At 45.4% G+C, this 27,174-nt stretch overlaps 1 protein-coding gene across 2 annotated transcripts in view; it reads left to right on the forward strand.

Annotated features, from left to right (window-relative positions):
- Window positions 1-27,174, forward strand: part of SUSD4 (sushi domain containing 4) — a 65,435-nt gene that overhangs the window by 902 nt on the left and 37,359 nt on the right. The gene's annotated exons all lie outside the window — the stretch shown is intronic.

Genomic DNA, 27,174 nt, shown 5'->3' on the forward strand with positions numbered 1-27,174 from the left:
GTGACTGATAGAAGTTCTCGTATTATCTTATTATCTATTGGTAGATAAAATATTTTTATGCGTCATCATTACAGGTGTCTGTATACTCCGAGAGTGTTATACCAGGAGCTTCACCTCAATGTAATGTCACACAGTACTATTATTGTGTGTCTTATTGAATCATCTAATATCTATCTATCTATCTATCTATCTATCTATCTGTCTATCTCCTATCTATCTATCTATCTATCTATCTATCTATCTATCTATCTATCTATCTCTGTCGTTCTTTTATATCTGTATAATCTCTATCTGTCCTATTGCATATCTTTCTATTTCATACCTATCATATCTTATCTCTTATAACTAGATCTATCTCTATTGACTATCTATCTATCTATCTATCTATCTACCTATCTGTTCAGCATCAAATTGATCTCATATCTATCTAAACATTTATCTATTTATCTATCTCCTATCTATCTATCTCATATCTATCTATCTATCTATCTATCTATCTATCTATCTATCTATCTATCTATCTCCTATCTATCATCTATCTATCTATCTATCTATTTCATAACTATCTATCAAGTAAAACTAGAATGGCAGCAGCACAATATAAGGAGCTGTCTATCCCCATTCTAGAGACCCAAATCCTCCATATGTCAATAAAAGAAGAAAACAGGCAGTGAAAAAATAAAAAAAAATGTGGTTTATTCAGTCAAAATGCAATTCGATGATTAATAATCCACATATGTTGTATTAATTCACTGAACTTTCTTTCTTTCTTTCTTTCTTTCTTTCTTTCTTTCTTTCTTTCTTTCTTTCTTTCTTTCTTTCTTTCTTTCTTTCTTTCTTTCTTTCTTTCCCTATCTCATAACTATCTATCTCATATTTCTATTGGGATACTATAATAACGTTCATCTATACGTATTCCGTGACATCTGTATGTTCGGGTTTCAGGTCACAAGATTCTCTTCCACATCTGTCAGTGGACACCACTGAGAAGACAACCCATTCTGTGTCTCCCAGTGTGTCCAGTGCTCGTGTACTGGTGGACCAGTAGATGCTGCGCCTATGGTTGGGGAACTTTTCTAAGTAACATAAGGGGGCGCTATTTGGGCGACTGACTCATCTCTGGTGAATTTCTATAAAGGGTCTTATCAGAGGTTAGTCCTGGGAGCTTGCGGGGCCTTAATGCTCATATTACATTAGGGTGCATTCACATTAGCGCTGTGTAATCCTTTCTTCTGTTCCGTTGTAGGGCCAGAAAATTGGATTAAACAATAAAACGTTCCGTCTAATGATAGACAACAATGGATCCCGAGGGACCTCATTGACTATAATGGTGTCCATTGGGTATCTGTTATTTCCTCCCTGACATCGCCGGTTGAGAAAGTCCGACTTACAGGACTTCTATGTCTGTGATTTCAGATGACACTCGTGACATAATTTTTATCTACATGAATTTTTACAAATTTTCCATAATTTTATATCATAATATGATCTTAGAAAGCAGAATCTGTTTTTCCTCCCCAGAAACGGACCCACTTTTGTCCATAGGCTGCCATTGGTATTGCAGGTCATCCCCATACACTTTAATAGGCCTGAGCTGCAATACCAGGCACAACCAGTAGACAAGACCGGCGCTGTTTCTGGGTCAAAAAAAATCATATAATATCTATCACTCATGCTGCGGTTGGTCCTTGCCGTAAAGCGTGTACAGTTCCGATGTCTTTTTGTGTGAACGATTCCCTGGGATTTTACTTGTAAGACGCTGAATGATTTATTGAGTCGTTAATTAAGTTGTCGGGAAAGGAACGTCTCCAAGATGTGATGAATCTCTCGACTTCAGCCCTCGGACCGGCGTGTAAGGAGGACTATGGCTGCCTGTCGACTAACGGTTGTGATTTCAGCGAATAAATGACCCCGCAGTGATCACCTCATTTACCGATAACCAGATGTCGTGTAAGCGAGCGATTATTAGGAAGGTTACAAATTATACGCCCATCAGCCATAACATTAAAACCACTGACGGGTGATGTGAATGGCTGCCCACTGCTCAATGATGCGTGTTGGGAGTGAAGGCTAGCCTGTCTGGTCCGATCCCGCAGAAACGTTGCTGTAGGGCAAATTGCTGAAAAAGTTCCTGATGACTAGGATGGGAAGGAGCCGATACATGCAGGACATCATGGCGGGCTGTAAATGGGACTGACCAGGCAGAGCACCCATGCTGACCCCGTCCAAAAGAGTCTAGAGTGGGTACATGAGCATCAAAACTGGACCATGGAGAAATGGAAGATGGTGCCTGGTCTGATGGATCACGTGTTACATCATCTGGATGGCCAGGTGCGTGTGCATCACTTACCAAGAAGGAAGGGGGCGCTATGGAAAGAGGCAGAGTGATGGTCTGGACGATGTTCTGCTGGAACCTAAATATTCTACAGACCAAGTACCAAGTTCATGGCAGTGGCACTCCTTACTGGTAGTGGCCACTTTGAGCAGGATAATGCCCCCTACCACAGGAACATGGCACAGAGATCAAGGTGGGCTCTGAACTTTCCAGATCTCAATCTGATTGATCGTCCGTGGGATGTGGTGGAGTCCAATACATGGAAGACACGTCAAACATCTTATAGTATTTGCTCATGGTGTCAGGTTCCAGATCATACAGGACTCTTTCACTGGAGTGTGGAGTCCAAGCCTAAAAAGCTTAGAGCTGATGGCACAAGGGTTTAATCTTATGGCTGATTGACGTATCTTTAAAGGTATATTTCGGCGAAAAAAATATATGTATTGGATAGGTCATATGTTAAAGGGAATGTGTCACCAGAAATTACCTATTTTTTATACCAAGTTTTAGGGCGGGGAGTTTGACATTTTTTCACTCTAACCCCTTTTCCCAATTCCGTATGGCTTTTCTTTGCAGCAGTCACTTCATTTACATCACAGACAGGATTACAATAGAAGATAACACCTTTATATGCGGCAACACTGAGCCATCATGACATCACTACTGACAATAGATGATGTCACAGTTTATCTCATCCCCCTCCCCATGTCTAGAAAACTCTCCCATAGACCTCAATGAGTCAACTCCAGACTATATACTTTTACTACATACTTTTTTCTTGTAAGTTTCCATACACCTGCTGAATCTCCTCCAAGAGAATCGACCCCTCCCCTCCCCGAGAGAATTCCCTATTAGCTAATGAGTTGTATTATTTATACCTGCCTGCTGATTTCCACCATGTAACTATGATGGATGGAGTTACCCTTTAAATTTGGCCCCCTGACATTCTCCGGTCCGGTGCGGCATCATTCTACTGTGGAAACAGATTATGATAAAGAGGTTTGTGTAGACGATTCTGTTACCGCAGCATTTTATAGACTATTTCCCAGCACTGTCTCTCCTCCATGCTTGGGCTTTGCTCCTGCTGATATTTTCTTCTCTGGCGATGCTTCCGTCTGATAACACTCTGCGCTCAGGAGCTGGATTTTCGTTAATGAGGTGGAGGGGGAAGCTCATGCTTGCACTAATGTTCATGGATTTAGGAAATGTTCCGTCTTTTCGGCCTCAGAATTGTTGCTGCAGAACAGATTGGTGCCAATTAGTTCCCAAAGTGAAAACCTAATGAGGAAAATCTGCCAAATTCTGCAAAGGCTGAAGGATCAGCAAAATTATGAGGAGGAGCGGTGGTGGTGGAAATGCAACCATAGGCTTCTGTCTGTAGGCCAAGGATGAGGCTGAGGGTTCACTTACTTTATGTAGTGTGAAAGCTGCAATACCAACAGTATTGTGAGACTCCCAGTTGTACATAGGGTCATGGGGAGAGAGAGTTCCATATAGGTAGCGAAATCTGTGCGTAGACAATAGGAATCAGGCTCGGGATAGAGGGTCAAAGCCTGAATATATAGTGTAAGCCGATGGCTGGTCAGGTAACGGAGGGGGTGTACATGTCACCCAGACTACTCAGGTGGGTGAGATGAGAAAACTCCAGGAATGTTTGTTCTCAGCAGACAACTTTTGTCTGCTGAGCATTTTGGTAAATACTCAGTATTGGGCTGGATTTTTCGGAATGACAGGTAGGTTGGTAGTGGGACCTGTCATTCCACCTCCCTCCAGTCCACACTTTGGGGATGTTCCAGCAGCGACTCTACTGCAGAGAGTCTCCTCCTCAAGGAGGCTTAAGAAGTCAGCTCCAGCAGCAACACTTTGGCAGAGCTTGGCTGGAGAGCTGACAGAGAGGTCATATTTTTTTTAGCTGTGTCCTGGATGATTCCACCCCTTTAGAATTTTTAGATCATGAATGGGGTTACCTTTCGATCATGGGGTGTCACCTAATTATACTATTATACTGTACTTTTGGGTGAAACATTTCTAATCTGCTTGTGCGGTATCAAATCCTAGGACAGATGCGGGGGGTGGTCTACACAGAGGATCATTTCATGGCGATTCCAGGGTCACCTTCACATTAACACTGCCAGCTGTTGCTTTCTGCTATAATATCAACTCCAATAGTGTTTCCTATAGACTCAGCTCAGTAACATGTCACAGATATATAGTGGTTGGATTCTACACTACGGATCATTGGTGCACATAGAAAAGAGGGGGCCCGATAGCAAAAATCTGAATGGACCCCCATTACGGTGATAAGATAGCAGGACCTGCTTTGATCCACCTTTGTATTACCCTTTGTCACAGTCGGTCTTACCATCCAATAGCAAAGGGATTCAGACGTGACCAAGACCAAGTCTCTTCTCTCCAAGGACTCCTAAGCAACATCATCGGCCATATGCATGCCCTTGCTACAATAGGAACATTATATGTTGTAGAAGCAGCAGCCATTGGGGCTGGCATGGTGCCCATAGATCGGGGAATCAATCTCAGATTAACTCCATTCTCCGTATCTATGGGTACAAGCTAGTATCTGGTGTCAGGGTCATTGGGAAAGATGGAGAAAACCCATATCTGATCTTTATGTGCAAGGGTCTAAGGGGGCAAGGGTTGGTCTGGGCTGCCTTATGTAAGTACTATGTATTACCGTAAAGTTGTGAACAAATAATACTAGGCGCGTGGTTAATGGGGGCTGGTATGTGATTGGCACTGTAGATCTGAAGCCTGTGGCTAGCATTGGACATATGTGGCATGTAGTAGAAGTAAACATCCAGCACGCATCTCCTTCGTTTATATAAAACTTAGCCTTTATTCATCCATATTCAAAAATAAGAAAGCATCCAAATTTAAATGTAAAAAACGCTCAGTGTGGCCAGCATGGAGGGAAAGCAAGCAGCGTCCGGCTGACGCGTTTCGGAGCCTCTAAATCAGCTCCTTACTCAGGCTATGAGTAAGGAGCTGATTTAGAGGCTCCGAAACGCGTCAGCCGGACGCTGCTTGCTTTCCCTCCATGCTGGCCACACTGAGCGTTTTTTACATTTAAATTTGGATGCTTTCTTATTTTTGAATATGGATGAATAAAGGCTAAGTTTTATATAAACGAAGGAGATGCGTGCTGGATGTTTACTTCTACTAGTTGAACCACACCCTGGGCTGAAGGGCAACAAAACCTCCGTGCATCCAACTCAAGCCTCCAGGCGAAGTTTTTCAGTATACGTAAGAACATATACATCCAGTGTTGGATTTCAGAACAAGAAGGTGAGCTGACATCAAAAAATTGAGAAGGATATATGTGGCATGTGGTTTATGTTAAATATGTACATTGTTGACTACCCCTTCCATTATGTCCCTGCAAAGTAGAAATGAAGCAACATGTGCAGAGGAGGAAAAGTCTGTAGAGACGCTGCAAATGTGCTACGTAAACAGAACTGGACCCTGCATAATGCAAGAAACAGACATGACCGGGGGCTGGGATTTACTGCTCAGCAGATATGTGGTTTCCTTAGAGGGTTTGTCCACCTACGCTACCATTTCATGCTTTGGAAGTTTAGCAGCTTTGTAAACACATTGCTTTACTGCTATTGATTGGATCCTGGAGCTGTCACAGCATGCTGAGAGTAGTAGTACCACAACAGCTGGAGGATCACGGGATGGAAATCGCCTCCCGTAATAGGCAAAGCAGACAACTAAAAAAAAAAGTCAAACGGCCTAGATGGAGGTTGCTGTATATATCTATGGTGCGCCTGTTGACTTCAGTGAGTGCTCCTTAAAGGCAGCATGAATTTTATCATTTAAAGGGAGTGTGTCGCCATAACCCAGCTTGTCATCCAGCCCTGCAGATAGATAGATTAGGGTCACATGAATCGTATGGTGTTTTCCCCATGTGAATCGTCGCCTCCGTTACCAAGATATCACTGTTTTCCCAATATGCAAATGAGCCTTTTACTGCAATGGCGGCCTCCTTGTTATCCCAGAGAACCCATCTGTACAGTAACAAAAACCAGCAATATCTCGGCCTCAGAGCCACCAATTCACAAGGGGAAAACACTGTTAGGTTAGGGTCACCTGTATCAATCTATCTGCGGTGTCGGGATGACATGCTGGGATCTGGTGTGACACTCCCTTTAAGGGGATTTTACCCAGCATTCCATTTGGTCTGCAGTTGTAGCGCATGTCTTGTAGTGTCAAGATTTTATTTCCCATCATGCCTTGCATTGTAGAAAACTCCTTCCCGTTTCCCGCCCAGCTCTCCCCTCCCAGTCCTCACCACTGGATGTTTTGTGGGAATGGGAGCAAAAATAACCTCGGAGACCCCCTTTAATTCCACAGCTGACAGTAAGATTTACCTGAGATTCTTGACAAGGGCCACATATGGCTTCAAGACTTTTGGCACTGAGTAATTGCTAGGAGCGTGTGTCAATGTAATTCGTGTCTTACGGCTTGGTGCGTTCTTGTTCCCACTCCTGTTAGGTTGTGTGTTATGACAGGGACCGCTCTCGGCATCCACATCTAAGTGGGTTAAGTGCAGATTACTATGACGTCTGTATGAGATAAATCTACAGTGTAGAAGATGTAAAATGCTCCATTATGAAATATATATCTGTATAGAAGCAAATCTCCTCCACTGGTGTAATAATATGTAGCTTTACCCAACATGCATGATCTTATCCCTAAAGTTTGGGGTGAAATAAAGGGACTAGTGATAGAGAGGAATCAATCTGCCGGGTCTGAGATTCACAGTGAGATAAGTAACGAAAGGGACTGAGTTGTAATACCAGTCAGATCCCATAGACAAGAGTGGCGCTGTTTTCATTTTCTCATTTCACACAGGACAGAGATAATAAACTTATGATGTCACAGTACAGGGATAATACACACAGTGATGTCACAGTACAGGGATAATACACACAGTGATGTCACAGTACAGAGATAATACACACAGTGATGTCACAGTACAGGGATAATACACACAGTGATGTCACAGTACAGAGATAATACACACAGTGATGTCACAGTACAGAGATAATACACACAGTGATGTCACAGTACAGGGATAATACACACAGTGATGTCACAGTACAGAGATAATACACACAGTGATGTCACAGCACAGGGATAATACACACAGTGATGTCACAGTACAGAGATAATACACACAGTGATGTCACAGTACAGGGATAATACACACAGTGATGTCACAGTATAGGGATAATACACACAGTGATGTCACAGTACAGGGATAATACACACAGTGATGTCACAGTACAGGGATAATACACACAGTGATGTCACAGTATAGGGATAATACACACAGTGATGTCACAGTACAGGATAATACACACAGTGATGTCACAGTACAGAGATAATACACACAGTGATGTCACAGTACAGGGATAATACACACAGTGATGTCACAGTATAGGGATAATACACACAGTGATGTCACAGTACAGAGATAATACACACAGTGATGTCACAGTACAGGGATAATACACACAGTGATGTCACAGTACAGAGATAATACACACAGTGATGTCACAGTACAGAGATAATACACACAGTGATGTCACAGTACAGAGATAATACACACAGTGATGTCACAGTACAGGATAATACACACAGTGATGTCACAGTACAGGATAATACACACAGTGATGTCACAGTACAGAGATAATACACACAGTGATGTCACAGTACAGAGATAATACACACAGTGATGTCACAGTACAGAGATAATACACACAGTGATGTCACAGTACAGGGATAATACACACAGTGATGTCACAGTACAGAGATAATACACACAGTGATGTCACAGTACAGGATAATACACACAGTGATGTCACAGTACAGGATAATACACACAGTGATGTCACAGTACAGAGATAATACACACAGTGATGTCACAGTACAGGGATAAGGAGAAAACACCATTTGATTCAGGTGACAGTAACCTGTCTATCTGCAGGGCTGGCGTGATATTTTGGGTTCTGGTGACATGCTCCATTTTAGTCCATTGGTGAGTTCTTAGTAGTTTTAATTTTGTGAATTTTTAGGAAATCTCATTCTGTATTTTATTTTTACCAATTTCCTAGACAATCCCGAGCCTCGCATGTGAAGGACACTAGACACCGGGGCCCCAGAGTTATATAACCGGAGAAGGACTGTTGGCCGCGTGCTAATATTCAGCTGCGCTGTCACTTTTCAGTCTTGTAAGCATTAGAGATATTGCAGAAAGGAAGGTCAATGGGGACAAGTAATGAATGACAAAGCTGCAGTCAAGCATGAACTCCGGGGCGGCGTTGCGTTTCAGGCCAGAGAGGATCACAGAGAACAGTGAAATCAGGAAGACAGTCTGACCTATATCTACTAAACACTGCGCAAATAACTAACCATCCTGTCACCTGAGGTACCCAGTGTGCCCGCTCAAATGTGACACTAAGGCTGTGTTCGCACGACACATTTCACATGGATTTTGGTGGATATTCTCTACATCACGTGTCCTTTGCCTATGAATGTCGTTTCTGCAACCCGATCACAGGCATAGGTAAATTTCAGTGAAGATTATTGGTATGTCACGTAATTCAAGAGAAAAACATGAGGATTAGCATTACAGACTGACACGTGAGGAATGAAAGTTTGGTCGGGGGTCTGACCTCTGGTGTACCCACCATTGCTGAGAATTAGGGGCTTCAACTCCAGATAAGCAGGATGAACCTGCTCTATAATCCCGAACAAAGATGAATGGAAGTGTCGGGGACGTCCATGTGTCCTCCTTGTCTAGAGCCCTCTCCTTTGGCATGTCCTAGGTGACTACAGGTCTCAGCGGTCCGACGGGGCCCCTGATGTCATCCAGAAGGAAGGAGGACATCCATGATGGCGCGTATCAGTGCTTATTATGGCTCTGCACCTCCCCTGGGCCTTCACTTATACTCTGGGGGTCTGAAGGGATAATATTAGCCCTTGAACACGTTCAATCCAAGATTAACATGGCATTGGACTCCCGAATATTCGTGAAACCAGTCTCGCGACGTTTGCTAGTCTCTCCCTGTTTCCTGACCCGCTGATGGGTTGATGTTCGGTGACGGCCCCGCACCTGTATGTCACTAACCTTTATCCATGTAACAAATAAATCTGCTCGCTACGCCATAGATCGCTCTACTTCTCCCTGTCAAGTAGATTTCAACACAGAATTGCAAAGTACCGGGATCTCAGCTGGCGAAGTCTTTACTTTTCCTTGTCAGAACACAATCTGCCAGCAAACACATCACTGACGTATATGAAAGAATTGAAAGCCTCCAGTCTCCGAGGGCTGAGAGGTTTAGTGCGCCGACGCCCGGGGTGGAAAAATCAGCTTCTGACTTACCGTCAAACTGTCTGCTTCATAGCGGGGAGCCGCTGCCCCATAGGCCATGCTTTATAGAGTAAATGAAGGAAAGGCGTAAATCTAATATCCAAGCTAAATAAAATGGCTCAATATACATGTGTATGTAAAAGAACTACACGTATTACAATCGAACCGAATCCGCAGGTGGCTAGTAATGTAAAGTACACTCGACACAACTAGAGCTTTCTTCTTTATACCTGCTGTACATTTTATCTTCTCATGCTCACCCAATGGACTGGCTCTTTATATTGTATTCTGAGCAGCTCAAAAGCCCCTATTTTGGTTCTGCTCCTGCATTGTTGTTTTAATTGAGGAACTGCAGCTTCATCCCCCTCCTCTCCCCTTCTTCCTGTCTTCTATGCACTGTGTTATACTAGATCGATTACTTTGAGCTGAGGAAGCTCCATCCCCTTCCTCTCCCCTTGTCATTGTCTTCTATTTATTATATTACACTAGATGGATTATTTTGGGGCTCATGAAGTTCCATTCCCTTCTCTGCCCTCCTTCCGGTGTTTTATTTACTGTATTACACTAGATGGATTACTTTTGGGCTGAGGAAGCATCATCTCCCTCCTCTCCTCTCCTCCCGATCTTTTATTTACTATTTTACACTACATTGATTACTTTGGGGCTAAGGATGCTTCATCCCCCTCCTCTCCCCTCCTCACTGTCTTTTATTTACTGTATTACACTAGATGGATATTTATATTCCTTACAGTAGTTGGTTGTCCTTCCATCACGAGCCCCATAGTGGTGACACATCCAGTCTCTCTTGTCCTTAATTTGGGGCTGAGGAAGCTTCATCCCCCTCCTCTCCCTTACTCCCTGTGTTATATTTACTTTATTACACTACTTGGATTACTTTGGGGCTGAGAAAGCTTCATCGCCCTTCTCTCCCATCCTCCCCTGTCTTGGCTTCTACTTACTTTATTGCACTACATGGATTACTATGGGGCTGAGTAAGCTTCATCCCTTCCTTTCCCCTCTTCCCTGTCTTTTATTTACTATATTACACTGGATGGCTTAATTTGAGGCTGAGGTAGCTTCATCCCCCTCCTCTCCCCTTCTCCCTGTCTTTAGAGCTGAGGTAGCTTCATCCCCCGCCTCCCTGTCTTTAGGGCTGATGAAGCTTCATCCCCCTTGTCTCCCCTCCTCCGTCTTTAGGGCTGAGGTAGCTTCATCGTCCTCCTCTCCCCACCTCCCTGTCTTTAGGGCTGATGAAGCTTCATCCCCTCCCTCTCCCCTCCTCCCTGTCTTTAGGGCTGAGGTAGCTTCATCCCCCTCCTCCCTGTCTTTAGGGCTGATGAAGCTTCATCCCCCTCCTCTCCCCTCCTCCGTCTTTAGGGCTGAGGTAGCTTCATCCTCCTCCTCTCCCCACCTCCCTGTCTTTAGGGCTGATGAAGCTTCATCCCCTCCCTCTCCCCTCCTCCCTGTCTTTAGGGCTGAGGTAGCTTCATCCCCCTCCTCCCTGTCTTTAGGGCTGAGGTAGCTTCATCCCCCTCCTCTCCCCTCCTCCCTGTCTTTAGGGCTGAGGTAGCTTCATCCTCCTCCTCTCCCCATCTCCCTGTCTTTAGGGCTGATGAAGCTTCATCTCCTCCCTCTCCCCTCCTCCCTGTCTTTAGGGCTGAGGTAGCTTCATCCCCCTCCTTTCCCCTTCTCCCTGTCTTTAGGGCTGAGGTAGCTTCATCCCCCTCCTCTCCCCTCCTCCCTGTCTTTAGGGCTGAGGTAGCTTCATCCCCCTCCTCTCCCCTCCTTCCTGTCTTTAGGGCTGAGGTAGCTTCATCCCCCTCCTCTACCTTTCTCCCTGTCTTTAGGGCCGATGAAGCTTCATCCCCTCCCTCTCCCCTCCTCCCTGTCTTTAGGGCTGAGGTAGCTTCATCCCCCTCCTCTCCCCTCCTCACTGTCTTTCATTTACTGTATTACACTAGATGGATATTTTATATTCCTAACAGTAGTTGAGTGTCCTTCCATCATGTGCCCTATAGCAGTGACACGTCTAGTCTCTCTTGTCCTTACAAGTACACCACATTCTTGGTCAGGCAGACTCTGCAGCATAAAACTGATAATAGACTGGCACGGTTTTCGCAAAGTCTTCCAGTCTGTCTTTGTAGCATTGGTTTGCGCCACACCTTTCATTAGTGTTACCACCAGCTTGGATGATGGGCATGTCTATGTGCAGATTGCTTGAGGCACCTGAGCCCGACACTGTAAGACGCGGTATAATAATACACTCATTAATTTATTTTTTCGCCTCGGCTTCTGCGGCGTCCATTTGTCTCGCACTCCAGACACAGGTGACATTGCTGATTGTCTTCATCATTTATATCACGGCCTTGCAGCAAGAGCTGAACAGTAATGGGCTTAGCTGGGAAGATAATAAGCCTTAGATCCTAGAAGAGCAGAAATATTCATTAAATTCGCACTTTACTGCTTTTCACGCTTTACATTCAGTAACTTTTTTTTAATACTTCGCTGCGCTTATCTTGTACCGATTTTAAATGATCTTATGTTTTCTTCTCCGTTCATATCCAAAGCGACAGCACAGTTCTGTTCATGCTGCGTATTTGGACCCTGACCTGTTATCCACCTCCTGTCAGTCATATGATGTCACCCCTCCCCCCGTCCCCATTAAGTGATGTCATCAGTATATTCTGTACACCAGGGGTGGAGCAGTGCAGATCAGCGCCGGATCGGGGAGAGATGAATAATTGTCATTCTTTCCAATACAAAGCAAGAGAGTGAGAAAACTGGAGCATCCATTAAATCCTATTATCTGGTGTGTGCAGCCTCGTCCCCAGAGCTCCCACCATGCAGCGCTGCTCCCGCATAGTAGAGATAATGTACAATGTCACGAGGGCCGTAATGAGCTGCGTCTCCTCTTCTTCTTCTACCATCCCACTTCAAATTTATTGTGGTAGGAAATGAATTGTTCTGGAACGTAAGGTTCCCGTCTTGGCGATGGAAATGAATGCGGGTACTATAAAAGGATCGCATTCCATTAGTTCAGTGTCATACGGCAAGCGGCCATTTTTTAAAAATTTTTTTAATCATTTTATTTTTAATCTAAGTAGGTCCAATATTTGTGCCGACTAATTTCATAATCTGGAAAGACGGAGAGAACAGCACCAAGTAGATCTTCATGTATTACCACTAGATATAGCAGATAATGGAAGGACGAGTAGCTTCACACCTGGTAGGGTTGTAAATGCGTCACAACAACCCTTAAGACATAGAACACCTATGTGGTGAGGGGTCAGGGCAGCTGCTGTACAAACGCCACGAACACGTCAGGACAATGGGACAATATGGACTAGCCTCCTCAGAAGATTCGGCAAAAAACAGCGCTCACCCGGAATTAGCTGGAAATGCTTTATTGGACAATGGACACAACGCGTTTCGAGTCGGTATAGATCCTTTCTCAAGTGTAGATATTCCTTCCACAGTGGGCCAAAGCATAATCATAATCTATCAGACTCTATCTTTAGTGACATCACTACATTTTGTCTCTGAATGTCCCAGATATCAGGTACTTCACCATTTGTCCCATAAGGCGCCTGGGAAGAAGGTAGGGGGTTATATAATGATGTCATTACATTGCTCCTCCTGCCCTGGGACTGCGAGGGAACAGGGCGAGGTGAGTATTCATTTTTTCTTTGAGTAATTTTTTGGGGAAGACCACATGAAAAGGGACAATGTAATATGGGGAACTCAAAGAAGGGGACATTATGAGGTGGGTTCCACACAAAGGGGGTCATTATACTGTTATGGTCACATAGAGGGGGACAATATAAGTTGCTATAAACTGATCCAAGTGCTCATGTTAACTGTGTGTATGGAAACCATCAGCAATCTGCTATTGAAGGATGCATGTTGTCTTTATACAGTATTTTTGTATGTAATAGTGTGCTATCTCTTATGAGGCGCCCCCAGCGGGCCTAGAAAATACCGCTAAAAGTTGACTACTGAACCTGATGTTTTTAGGGGTTTTTTTTATCTAATTTTTCACTTCACCCTTGTGGATCTCTTCATTTCCTTTCTGTGGCTCCAAGCGGGTGAAGATCTTAATTGTTTTGGGGTTTGTGCACAGAAACTCTGCCCCCTGTAGATGACTGATGGGAGTGCAGGGGTTTGTACTTTAGGCCTCTCCGGAGGGTTCTTCATCTGATTCCATTCAGATAGTGCACATTATGTTTTATTAACCTGGAGAGCGGAGCAGGTAATATAGGAGAGCAGATTTATGGCCTGGCCACGGCGCACGAAATGAGAATCTTTTATTTAGTGCACTGTTCACTTCCATTACTTAAGGAAAACTGCTGAGATATGTCACGGGAGCGTCTACGATTTCAGCATAATTATGCGCGGCTTTATTCCTCAATAAACTCCATGGTAGAGTCACCTTGTGCGTCCCAGTGTCTTCTATTAATAATGGTGCTTAAAGAATATGGCCGCTGTTTATTGTATTTTATTCACTTTCAATGGGAAAAGCGTGGAACGCGGGATTTTAGTGTCGCAGGTGCAGCGCTCACCGGTCCTCAAATGTGAACTTCATATTTACTGTACATATACTGAATAACCATAAAGCTGTGTTATATACAGTACCTGCTCGGGGTCAGACTGGTGGATCCTGCGACAGCCCCCATGCCGACACAATCATGGCCTCCAATGGTTCACTAAAACCACTTACTGTATCTCCGGCCTATGTCCTAGTTATGTTACACGGCATGATAAAGTATTGGACATTGGCTTATAGGATAGCGGACTTCCAGCTAGGGGTGAACCTAGACCCTCTGTTGTCTGGGTTAACTATAGAAAGGCACCCCTCCCCACGAAAAATACCCACCTTGGTGATCTATGGTTGTGTGATGGGGCCCCCTTATTAAAATTGGGGACCAAGCCTCACCATTTAAAAATCAACAAATCCCCGTATGTTGCCCCACACTATATAATTCCTCCTTTACTGGCTCTCAACACTTATGGCCCATTTTTTTGGCCCCCAGTACATAATAAGGCCCATTTTCTTTGGTTTCTTTGCATAATATGGTCCCTACACAATATTTTTGGACACCACACAGCAGTGGCGTAACTAGGAATAGCGGGGCCCCGTGGCGAACTTTTGACATGGGCCCCCCCCCCGACCGACACCGACGCCGAAGACCTTGACCGACCCCTCCTACGCATTTCTGCGCGTTCTATTATCCCCCATAGTGCCCCCTGCACACAGTATTATCCCCCATAGTGCCCCCTGCACACAGTATTATGGCCCATAGTGGCCCCTGCACACAGTATTATGTCCCTTAGTGTCCACTGCAAACAGTATTACCCCCCATAGTGTCCCCTGCACACAGTATTATATCCCATAGTGGCCCCTGCACACAGTATTATGCCCCATAGTGGCCCCTGCACACAGTATTATGTCCCTTAGTGTCCCCTGCACACAGTATTATCCCCCATAGTGGCCCCTGCACACAGTATTATGCCCCATAGTGGCCCCTGCACACAGTATTATACCCCATAGTGGCCCCTGCACACAGTGTTATGCCCCATAATGGCCCCTGCACACAGTATTATGTCCCACTGTGGACACCCATAAACAATTATTATACTCTGGGGTCTTTTCAGACCCCAAAGTATAATAATCGGAGACCCGGGGGAATAAAAATATAAAAAACTATTGTTGTTTACCTGTCCCCCGGCTCCTACGCGGTCTTCTCCGCTGTCTTCTCCGCTGCTGTCCTTGTTCAATGACGTCGGACGTCACATGACCCGGGTCGCAGGCCGGGTTCATGTGACGTCAGAGACATCAGAACGGACGTCAGTAAGGAGGCCTGGCAGGATCGTGGAGAGGTAAGTAACATGTTTATTATGTTTCTTACCTCTCCCGGGCTGCCGATCATTATACTCGGGGGTCCAAAAAGACCCCTGAGTATAATTTTAGCAGCGATAGCCGGGCCCTGTGGCAGCTGCCTCTGCTGCTATGGCGGTAATTACGCCACTGCCACACAGTATATGACCCATTTTTTCTGTGGCCACATCCAGTGAGTGCCGTACCCATGTTGAAGAAAGCTAGACATGTCACTCTGGCGTTTGTTAGTGTTGTGATATAACGTGCAGCGCCTCCTACAGGTGATAGTGGAGGCGGGCCTGGACAGGAGCATAGATGGGTGAGAAAACTGTTGGCCACTACCTATAAAATAATCCAATAGGTTGCCGCTGTTTACAAAATATTGTTGCCCCCAGTGTATGCCAGGAGCCATCGCCTCAGGTCAACTCATGGCACATGCACCCCCGCTTCCAATGGGTGGTGCTGTAAACACAGTTTTCCTTTCTTATTTGAGAAGAGTGCTAACTTGAATATCAATGAGTCCTTCCAAAAAAGTGGGTATCCCGCCATAACCAGTTACTGTATCTCCTCGTCTACATCCTAGTCCTGTTGCAAGGCATGATAAAGTGTTGGATGTTGACTTATAGGATAGCTCCCTTCCAACAGCCGGCACTAGAGTCACCATTTTCCTTTCTTACTCGGGAACTAATATGCATATCAGATGACTCTCTACACTAAAGTGGGTGTCCCACCATAACAACGTACTTTATCTCCTATCCACCACATCCACAGTCACCGATCACTAGAATGGATCCCTGTTGGCCCTATAGAGTTTGAATGGAGCAGGTGCCTCCCTGCGCGCCCATCACTCCTTTAAATGGAAGACCAAAGGCTGCTCATCTTTAATGGGGTCTCCCTTTAAACTCATTGCAAAGTAGCAGTAATGCAATTCAGAATAATACAATTGTGACGCGCTTGCATATATTTTAGCGCCCCCGGGGTGTTGCTACGTCTTTGTGTTTGTTTGCAGTGCAGTCGCAGCAGATTAGCAGCTGCCCATTGATTTCACTTTCTGAGGAGTTGCTGACTTTTTCTTTTCCATTGAAATATTAATTTGCTCTTCGCCTTAGGGTGTTGTGACAGATTTGCAGCAGTAGAAATCTCTAATCAGGACCTAAGGGGCTTAAAGCCCCAATGTCCACCTATATTTGTATTGTTTCCATGCTACTAAAGTGAAAAATGAAGCAGCGTTGCAAATGGTCTTGATTACAAATATCTTACGATATTCTGTCCACAGCTCGTATGCAGAGTTATGTTCCTCCATGGTTACAGACTACAAAGAATCCTGTGTAGTCTGATCCTGACGTAATTTTTTTTCCTCCGGAATTCAAGGGGGTTTTCCTGTTTTTGTTTTGATTTTTCTTCATTATTGATATATATTGTTGGGTTCAGTTCCCAGCACCCCTCACGATTAACGGTTTCAAGTGGGCGTAGCTGTGGGTAGCCCTTGAATTGTTTACATAGGTCCTTCTTCCCGTATGCCGTTGACTGATCCAGAGCTTTGTTTACTTGCAACACCCTGCAAAGCGACTACTAGGTCTGCAGCAGTACAGAAGATATGTTCCAGATGCTACCAGACTGATATACGGTGCATTTATTTAAGGTGATTCCCCCCCTCTACTCCAGCCTCCTCCTGTATGCAGCGTGATAGATCAGTGCCCACCCGTACACAGTCATCAGCAAACCTACATCATGTACTGCTGGCAAGAGAGAAACAGAGCAGCATAGAAGAAGGGCCAAAAAAGTGAATTTCAACACAAAATTTTATAGAAAGGAGCCAAAATTTTGTTGATAAAATTTCTTAATATCAGCCAGGAAATCAAAAGTTGTAGCAAAATTTAGGTACACTTTAAAGGGCCTTCCCACAAAACATATGCTGCAGATAGGACGCATCTGGGGCCCTCACCTATCTTTACAATGAGCCTCTCACGTTATTTACCTAACCAAGACCCAGGGGTGAACCTAGTCTTTTTGCCGCCTGAGGCGGACGACAGAAAGCCGCCCCCACCAATCCCAGCCCCCCCTCCCCCCCCCGGCATGGCAAAAAGGCTAGGTTCACCCCTGACTACACAGCATGTAGTCCAAAAATGTTTTCAATTTTTGGACCCCATGCTGTGTAGTGATTAACCCCCTCCCCCCCACCGGTGCCCGCTTACCTGCAGCTCCCTGTTCTTCTTGGTTCGGTCCTCTGTCCAGTCTTCAGAGCGCGCGCCCCCCCCCCCCCGCGTAGGACGCAGGCACACGTCGGGTGCGGGCCTGATTACGTGGCCACGTCACCCGGCGTGTGGGGAGGAGGGGGCGGAGCAGAGGGGGCAGCGTTAGCAGGCAGGGAGAGGACCTGCTCCCTGCTAAGCGTGAGGGGCTGCCGCTGGAGCAGCACTGCTAATTGGTAAGTTAAAGCAGCGCTGCGTCCACAGGGCCTCCCCAATCCACCGCTCGTGCCGGGCTGCCAAGACGGTGACACTAAGCCAGTCCAGGACAGCAGAGCTCTGGATGATGCTGCAATGTCCATAGAAGTGACTGGGAGCTACAGACACAACATGGCTCATTGTTGTACTCTACAGCCCGACCATAGCTGAATCAATACAGTGGGATCGCAGCCGAGTATGTAGCAGGGGATGGAGATTGAGGGGCTCATTATAGAGAGAGGTCATAAATGTAAGAAAAAGCCCTTTAACTCCTGTATTCCCTAATGATAATGAGATGACTCTGCACATTCTGTCCCAATCTATACAGCAGAGCCAAAAGTGAGCTAAAGGAAGCCAGAAGTGTCAGACTATTGTAACTCCTCTGCAATAATCAAGATTTTATTTTTATGGATAATTGTACATTCCCTTTAAAAGGACTGGAGCTTTATATATACCTATACTTGCCTACCTCCCAGGAGGCTCCCGAAATGAGAGGAAACCTCCCAGACTTCCATCAGAGCAGGCAAATCTCCCAGGAGAAGGCGGCTCTCCTTATGTGATGTGGGCACTCTCTTGCTCTTGTCATAAAATGGGGACATGGTAGGGGGCAACACGGTGGCTCAGTGGTTAGCACTGCAGCCTTGCAGTACTGGAGTCCTGGGTCCGAATCCAGCCAGAAGCAACATCTGCAAGGAGTTTGTATGTTCTCCCCGTGTTTGCATGGATTTCCTCCCATTCTACAAAAGACATTCTTTTTCAGCTAACGCCATCATATATAGTATATAGTATGTCCTTAGCTAAAAAAAAATTCTAAAATTTTCTACACCTTGATTGGTACCTGGTGATCCGGCAAAAAAAAATGTCAACTTTTGTGATCCTCTCAATAACTAAGTAGAGCTGTACGGAAAGCCCTGACAATGACTTCAGTAGAGTCTGTAGGGTCATCGTGTCTCCTTGGCTGGGATACACTATGGTGCTGGGTCTAGGTTCAGCCTGTAGGAGGCCCCTTTATTATTTTCTCATCCTTCTATTCTGCGTGTCATGGCAGAGCCCCCTATATCGTATCATTATGCCACTAATATGCCAGACACAAAGCTTCCAGCCAATATAAAGCTGCATGGGACAGTTACATAACATTTCCCGCTGTGGCGTTGGCATTGATTAAGGGCTATCGTCTAGTAAGCAGGGCCCCGCTGATTTCCCATAACTTGGCCTCCAGCAGAAGATTTCCAGCTTACTATGCAGAATTTCTTTCTTCAGTTTCTGTAACACATAAATCTTTGTACAATGTGAAGGCCGAATAAGCAGAATAGACATCTACGTGCTGTTTAGGGAAAGTTTAGATATTAGGGTTCAGCATTGCTTAACCCATTGGACATCTGGTTATGGAAGGGGTTAAAGGATTCAGAACGAAATTCTGAATTAGTAGTGGGAGGTTCCTAATTCCAGACCCACATCCATTACCTAGAGTGGGGACTACAGAGATCATCTCCCAATTTGGAGGACTCACTGTTACACAGACAACCCATGGATTTCATGGAGCATTGTGTAATTCTTTATTTTCAATGTGGTGGTGCTGTAGGAGAATTGTGCGCTCAGTGCTGATACATCACAGGATACAGATCATTTATGGGGATCCCATCAATCCTCTCTTCTTGTTGGGGATCTTACTTATGTAAAAATGATTGATAGCGAACAACTCCCCCCCCCCTTAAAGTGAGTCTGTTACCAGACCCCGGCATATCACCCCAGCCCTGCAGATAGATAGGTTACTGTCACCAGACCCAGCATATCACCCCAGTCCTGCAGATAGATAGGTTAGTGTCACCAGACCCAGCATATCACCCCAGCCCTGCAGATAGATAGGTTACTGTCACCAGACCCAGCATATCACCCCAGCCCTGCAGATAGATAGGTTAGTGTCACCAGAACCAGCATATCACCCCAGCCCTGCAGATAGATAGGTTACTGTCACCAGACCCAGCATATCACCCCAGCCCTGCAGATAGATAGGTTAGTGTCACCAGAACCAGCATATCACCCCAGCCCTGCAGATAGATAGGTTAGTGTCACCAGAACCAGCATATCACCCCAGTCCTGCAGATAGATAGGTTAGTGTCACCAGACCCAGCATATCACCCCAGCCCTGCAGATAGATAGGTTAGTGTCACCAGAACCAGCATATCACCCCAGCCCTGCAGATAGATAGGTTAGTGTCACCAGAACCAGCATATCACCCCAGTCCTGCAGATAGATAGGTTAGTGTCACCAGAACCAGCATATCACCCCAGCCCTGCAGATAGATAGGTTACTGTCACCAGACCCAGCATATCATTCCAGCCCTGCAGATACATAGGTTAGTGTCACCAGAACCAGCATATCACCCCAGCTCTGCAGATAGATAGGTTACTGTCACCAGACCCAGCATATCACCCCAGCCCTGCAGATAGATAGGTTACTGTCACCAGACCCAGCATATCATTCCAGCCCTGCAGATAGATAGGTTAGTGTCATCAGAACCAGCATATCACCCCAGCCCTGCAGATAGATAGGTTAGTGTCACCAGAACCAGCATATCACCCCAGCCCTGCAGATAGATAGGTTACTGTCACCAGACCCAGCATATCATTCCAGCCCTGCAGATACATAGGTTAGTGTCACCAGAACCAGCATATCACCCCAGCTCTGCAGATAGATAGGTTACTGTCACCAGACCCAGCATATCACCCCAGCCCTGCAGATAGATAGGTTACTGTCACCAGAACCAGTATATCACCCCAGCCCTGCAGATAGATAGGTTAGTGTCACCAGAACCAGCATATCACCCCAGCCCTGCAGATAGATAGGTTAGTGTCACCAGACCCAGCATATCACCCCAGTCCTGCAGATAGATAGGTTACTGTCACCAGAACCAGCATATCACCCCAGCTCTGCAGATAGATAGGTTACTGTCACCAGACCCAGCATATCACCCCAGTCCTGCAGATAGATAGGTTAGTGTCACCAGACCCAGCATATCACCCCAGCCCTGCAGATAGATAGGTTACTGTCACCAGAACCAGTATATCACCCCAGCCCTGCAGATAGATAGGTTAGTGTCACCAGACCCAGCATATCACCCCAGTCCTGCAGATAGATAGGTTACTGTCACCAGAACCAGCATATCACCCCAGCTCTGCAGATAGATAGGTTACTGTCACCAGACCCAGTATATCACCCCAGTCCTGCAGATAGATAGGTTAGTGTCGCCTGAATCAATTGGTGTTATCCTCTTGTGAATCGGAATCTCTGTTGCCAAGATATTGCTGTTTTGTCAATATTCAAATGAGCTCTTTGGAGCAATGAGGATGTGGCCATTGTTCCAAAGAGGTAAGCTGCTGCTTCAGAGAGCTGATGCCCCTGCGGTCCAAGACATCAGTTCTCCATGGTTCTTCAACCTATACTGCAGGGAAATTTAGACAGTGCAAAGAGCAATTGCAGATCGGGGTCAGTAGCGCTGATGTAGCAGTAGCGTAGTCACCAGGAGTGTGATCAGTAAGTGACGGTCCAGACAGTAGCATAGTAGGGATGGGGCCAAGGTTCGGAGCCAGGAGTAGAACAATGGGTACCAAGCGAACAATCCCAAGGTGAGGAAGATGTGACATTTAGGAGCCAGTGAGCGTGGAGTGATAGCAAGGTAAGGGAATGAACTAAAATCAGCAGACAAGGCATGGCAGCCTAATTCCCCTAGGTAGGCCTTGGGTTCTTGTTGTCTTGGCAACCCAACACTGCCGTGCAGACAGAGAGGTAAGGCCGCAGCAGAAGGCAGGAGACATCGCTGGAGCCGGGGACCTGCCGCAATGTGCGAAGTAACAGCCTGAAGTGCTGCTGCTGAATATTAACAAGTGCTCTATGATAGCGACTGACACCTCTGGAGCGCCACAAAAACAGAGATGTAGCATCGTCACCCGCTGGGACACCTTGTTGCTGGCTGACCCTCCTGGCACATTATTAGAGCTGCCAAGTAAGGTCAGTGCTCCCAAATATATAAGAAAATAGGTATGGCTGATAAAGGAAGAGATACATAAAAAGAAATGCAACCATGGTCTTAAAGGGAGTGTGTCACCAGAACCAGCATATCACCCCAGCCCTGCAGATAGATAGGTTACTGTCACCAGAACCAGCATATCACCCCAGCCCTGCAGATAGATAGGTTACTGTCACCAGAACCAGTATATCACCCCAGCCCTGCAGATACACTCACCGGCCACTTTATTAGGTACACCTGTCCAACTGCTCGTTAACACTTAATTTCTAATCAGCCAATCACATGGCGGCAACTCAGTGCATTTAGGCATGTAGACATGGTCAAGACAATCTCCTGCAGTTCAAACCGAGCATCAGTATGGGGAAGAAAGGTGATTTGAGTGCCTTTGAACGTGGCATGGTTGTTGGTGCCAGAAGGGCTGGTCTGAGTATTTCAGAAACTGCTGATCTACTGGGATTTTCACGCACAACCATCTCTAGGGTTTACAGAGAATGGTCCGAAAAAGAAAAAACATCCAGTGAGCGGCAGTTCTGTGGGCGGAAATGCGTTGTTGATGCCAGAGGTCAGAGGAGAATGGCCAGACTGGTTCGAGCTGATAGAAAGGCAACAGTGACTCAAATAGCCACCCGTTACAACCAAGGTAGCCAGAAGAGCATCTCTGAACGCACAGTACGTCGAACTTTGAGGCAGATGGGCTACAGCAGCAGAAGACCACACCGGGTGCCACTCCTTTCAGCTAAGAACAGGAAACTGAGGCTACAATTTGCACAAGCTCATCGAAATTGGACAATTGAAGATTGGAAAAACGTTGCCTGGTCTGATGAGTCTCGATTTCTGCTGCGACATTCGGATGGTAGGGTCAGAATTTGGCGTCAACAACATGAAAGCATGGATCCATCCTGCCTTGTATCAACGGTTCAGGCTGGTGGTGGTGGTGTCATGGTGTGGGGAATATTTTCTTGGCACTCTTTGGGCCCCTTGGTACCAATTGAGCATCGTTGCAACGCCAAAGCCTACCTGAGTATTGTTGCTGACCATGTCCATCCCTTTATGACCACAATGTACCCAACATCTGATGGCTACTTTCAGCAGGATAATGCAATGCCATGTCATAAAGCTGGAATCATCTCAGACTGGTTTCTTGAACATGACAATGAGTTCACTGTACTCCAATGGCCTCCACAGTCACCAGATCTCAATCCAATAGAGGAGCATCTTTGGGATGTGGTGGAACGGGAGATTCGCATCATGGATGTGCAGCCGACAAATCTGCGGCAACTGTGTGATGCCATCATGTCAATATGGACCAAAATCTCTGAGGAATGCTTCCAGCACCTTGTTGAATCTATGCCACGAAGAATTGAGGCAGTTCTGAAGGCAAAAGGGGGTCCAACCCGTTACTAGCATGGTGTACCTAATAAAGTGGCCGGTGAGTGTAGATAGGTTAGTGTCACCAGAACCAGCATATCACCCCAGCCCTGCAGATAGATAGGTTACTGTCACCAGACCCAGTATATCACCCCAGCCCTGCAGATAGATAGGTTAGTGTCACCAGAACCAGCATATCACCCCAGCCCTGCAGATAGATAGGTTACTGTCACCAGACCCAGTATATCACCCCAGCCCTGCAGATAGATAGGTTACTGTCACCAGACCCAGTATATCACCCCAGCCCTGCAGATAGATAGGTTAGTGTCACCAGAACCAGTATATCACCCCAGCCCTGCAGATAGATAGGTTAGTGTCACCAGAACCAGCATATCACCCCAGCCCTGCAGATAGATAGGTTAGTATCACCAGACCCAGTATATCACCCCAGCCCTGCAGATAGATAGGTTACTGTCACCAGACCCAGTATATCACCCCAGCCCTGCAGATAGATAGGTTAGTGTCACCAGAACCAGCATATCACCCCAGCCCTACAGATAGATAGGTTACTGTCACCAGAACCAGCATATCACCCCAGCCCTGCAGATAGATAGGTTACTGTCACCAGACCCAGTATATCACCCCAGCCCTGCAGATAGATAGGTTACTGTCACCAGACCCAGCATATCACCCCAGCCCTGCAGATAGATAGGTTACTGTCACCAGAACCAGCATATCACCCCAGCCCTGCAGATAGATAGGTTAGTGTCACCAGAACCAGCATATCACCCCAGCCCTGCAGATAGATAGGTTAGTGTCACCAGAACCAGCATATCACCCCAGCCCTGCAGATAGATAGGTTAGTGTCACCAGAACCAGTATATCACCCCAGCCCTGCAGATAGATAGGTTAGTATCACCAGACCCAGTATATCACCCCAGCCCTGCAGATAGATAGGTTACTGTCACCAGAACCAGTATATCACCCCAGCCCTGCAGATAGATAGGTTAGTGTCACCAGAACCAGTATATCACCCCAGTCCTGCAGATAGATAGGTTAGTGTCACCAGACCCAGCATATCACCCCAGCCCTGCAGATAGATAGGTTATAGTCACCAGAACCAGCATATGACCCCAGCCCTGCAGATAGATAGGTTAGTGTCACCAGATCCAGTATATCACCCCAGTCCTGCAGATAGATAGGTTAGAGTCACCAGAACCAGCATATCACCCCAGCCCTGCAGATAGATAGGTTAGTGTCACCAGAACCAGCATATCACCCCAGTCCTGCAGATAGATAGGTTAGTGTCACCAGAACCAGCATATCACCCCAGCTCTGCAGATAGATAGGTTACTGTCACCAGAACCAGCATATCTCCCCAGCCCTGCAGATAGATAGGTTAGTGTCACCAAAACCAGCATATCACCCAGCCCTGCAGATAGATAGGTTAGTGTCACCAGACCCAGCATATCACCCCCAGCCCTGCAGATAGATAGGTTAGTATCACCAGACCCAGCATATCACCCCAGCCCTGTAGATAGATAGGTTAGGGTCACCAAAACCAGCATATCACCCCAACCCTGCAGATAGATAGGTTAGTGTCACCAGACCCAGCATATCACCCCAGCCCTGCAGATAGATAGGTTAGTGTCACCAGACCCAGCATATCACCCCCAGCCCTGCAGATAGATAGGTTAGTATCAACAGACCCAGCATATCACCCCAGCCCTGTAGATAGATAGGTTAGGGTCACCAAAACCAGCATATCACCCCAACCCTGCAGATAGATAGGTTAGTGTCACCAGACCCAGCATATCACCCCCAGCCCTGCAGATAGATAGGTTAGTATCACCAGACCCAGCATATCACCCCAGCCCTGTAGATAGATAGGTTAGGGTCACCAAAACCAGCATATCACCCCAGCCCTGCAGATAGATAGGTTAGGGTAATCTGAATCAGACAGAGTTTTCCCCTTGTGAAATGGTGGCTCAGTTGCCAAGATATCGCTGCCTTGGTCAGTATGCATATGGACTTTTTGAGCAATGAGGGGGCAGCCATTGCTCCAAAGAATTAAGACTATGGAAAAAAAAATGGCAATGGAGGCAGCAATTCACAAGGGGAAAACACTGTTAAGTTAGGGTTACCTGTCAATCTATCTATTCTGGTGACTGACTGGCTTTAAAGGGTTTGTTCAATTCCTATAAACAAAGATTAATCAGCGGCAGAAAAACTATAAAAGAAAGAGAATAAAACATTACTCAGTTATCGCACAAATGTCCCTCTGATACACGGTGAGTGATGTCACTCACATACGTCACCAGTTAATTGCCAGCAATTGGTCTTATTGGTCACATGTGGTTGAGGACTTTCTTCCTGCATGTGGTTATGGTTAGATTATACTCAGGATCACTTTTGCTGTTGTCAAAGTCGAACACTTTCTGTTTCATCAAAACTAGACAGCAGCAGATAGGTGTAAACTGACACTGGGTCAGGTTTTATTGATATGGTTCAAATATACAAAAAAAATAAAACAATACGACAACAAAAGAAAATCATGGCTTGTCTGTTACTTACTAAACATTTAACAACTCTAGCTAGCAGCTGGAGAGCTTCTCCCTACAAGCTCAAAAAAACCAATAACCTCTAGCAATCTCTTGCTTACATGTGCCTGACCAAATGGCTTTCTTGTCCCCAGGAAGACAAAGAGTTGCCCTCTTAGCTTTTCTATATACCCGCCATGGAGCGAGATAGGACCTGATCTATATTTATCAGAATGGAGCATCGGCCCCAATCGACAGTATACTCGGTCATGTGCATGAGTCCTAATGTGTTGAATTGAAACTAATTGAGTTATCTCCTCTCATTGTAGAAGACAAAGACAAAATACACAAAAAGATACAAATCACATGAAATCCAGCGCAAAATATTAAGACTATCAGCCCACAATTAATTCGGCATAAATCCTAGATAATGCGCCATCGCCACCGCTATCATATCCATCTCTGTTGTCGCGAGGCATGGACAGAGCAGTTTGTTCCTTGGATAAATAATTTATTTTGATCTACTTGTAGCAATTTATTACGAGGCCTCGCAGGGCCGGAGCGCGTTGTCAGAGCGGTCAATACTCTGTTATTGGAAATGCCTTTCTTCTCAGTCAACAGAATGTTCTCATTGGGGAAATCTGGCTTTTCATGCTGCGCTTCTTTCACAACTCGGTGATTGTGCCGGCAAACACAGAGAGAGCAAAGCATCTGGGAATTCGCCTGCAAATACATCTCGAGAGGATTGATGGAACCGCATGACGGCTCTTACAGTACAGCTCAGATGGCGAGCACTTTATGGAATTGACCCGTAAATAGCGATTATCTGCTGTATCTAGACCTCGGGCAGCGAAAATTCCTGTCCCTCTAGATTGAACCCTGGCCCTGCCATATGTGGCTCAATATATATGAAGATTAGGAATGTATTGATAAATGTTTAAATTAGTATTATTTATTTGTGTATTTATTATTATTATTATTATTATTTTATTTTTTATATTATTATTATTTTATTATTATTTTATTTTTTATATTATTATGATTATTATTTTTTTATTATTATTTTATTATTCTTAATATTATTTTTTTATATATATATATATATATATATATAATTATTATTATCATTAATATTATTACTATTATTATTTATTTTATTTTTTATATTATCATTATTATTATT

The sequence above is a fragment of the Leptodactylus fuscus genome, chromosome 3, assembly GCF_031893055.1.
Source record: "Leptodactylus fuscus isolate aLepFus1 chromosome 3, aLepFus1.hap2, whole genome shotgun sequence".
In the NCBI taxonomy this organism is placed as follows: domain Eukaryota; kingdom Metazoa; phylum Chordata; class Amphibia; order Anura; family Leptodactylidae; genus Leptodactylus; species Leptodactylus fuscus.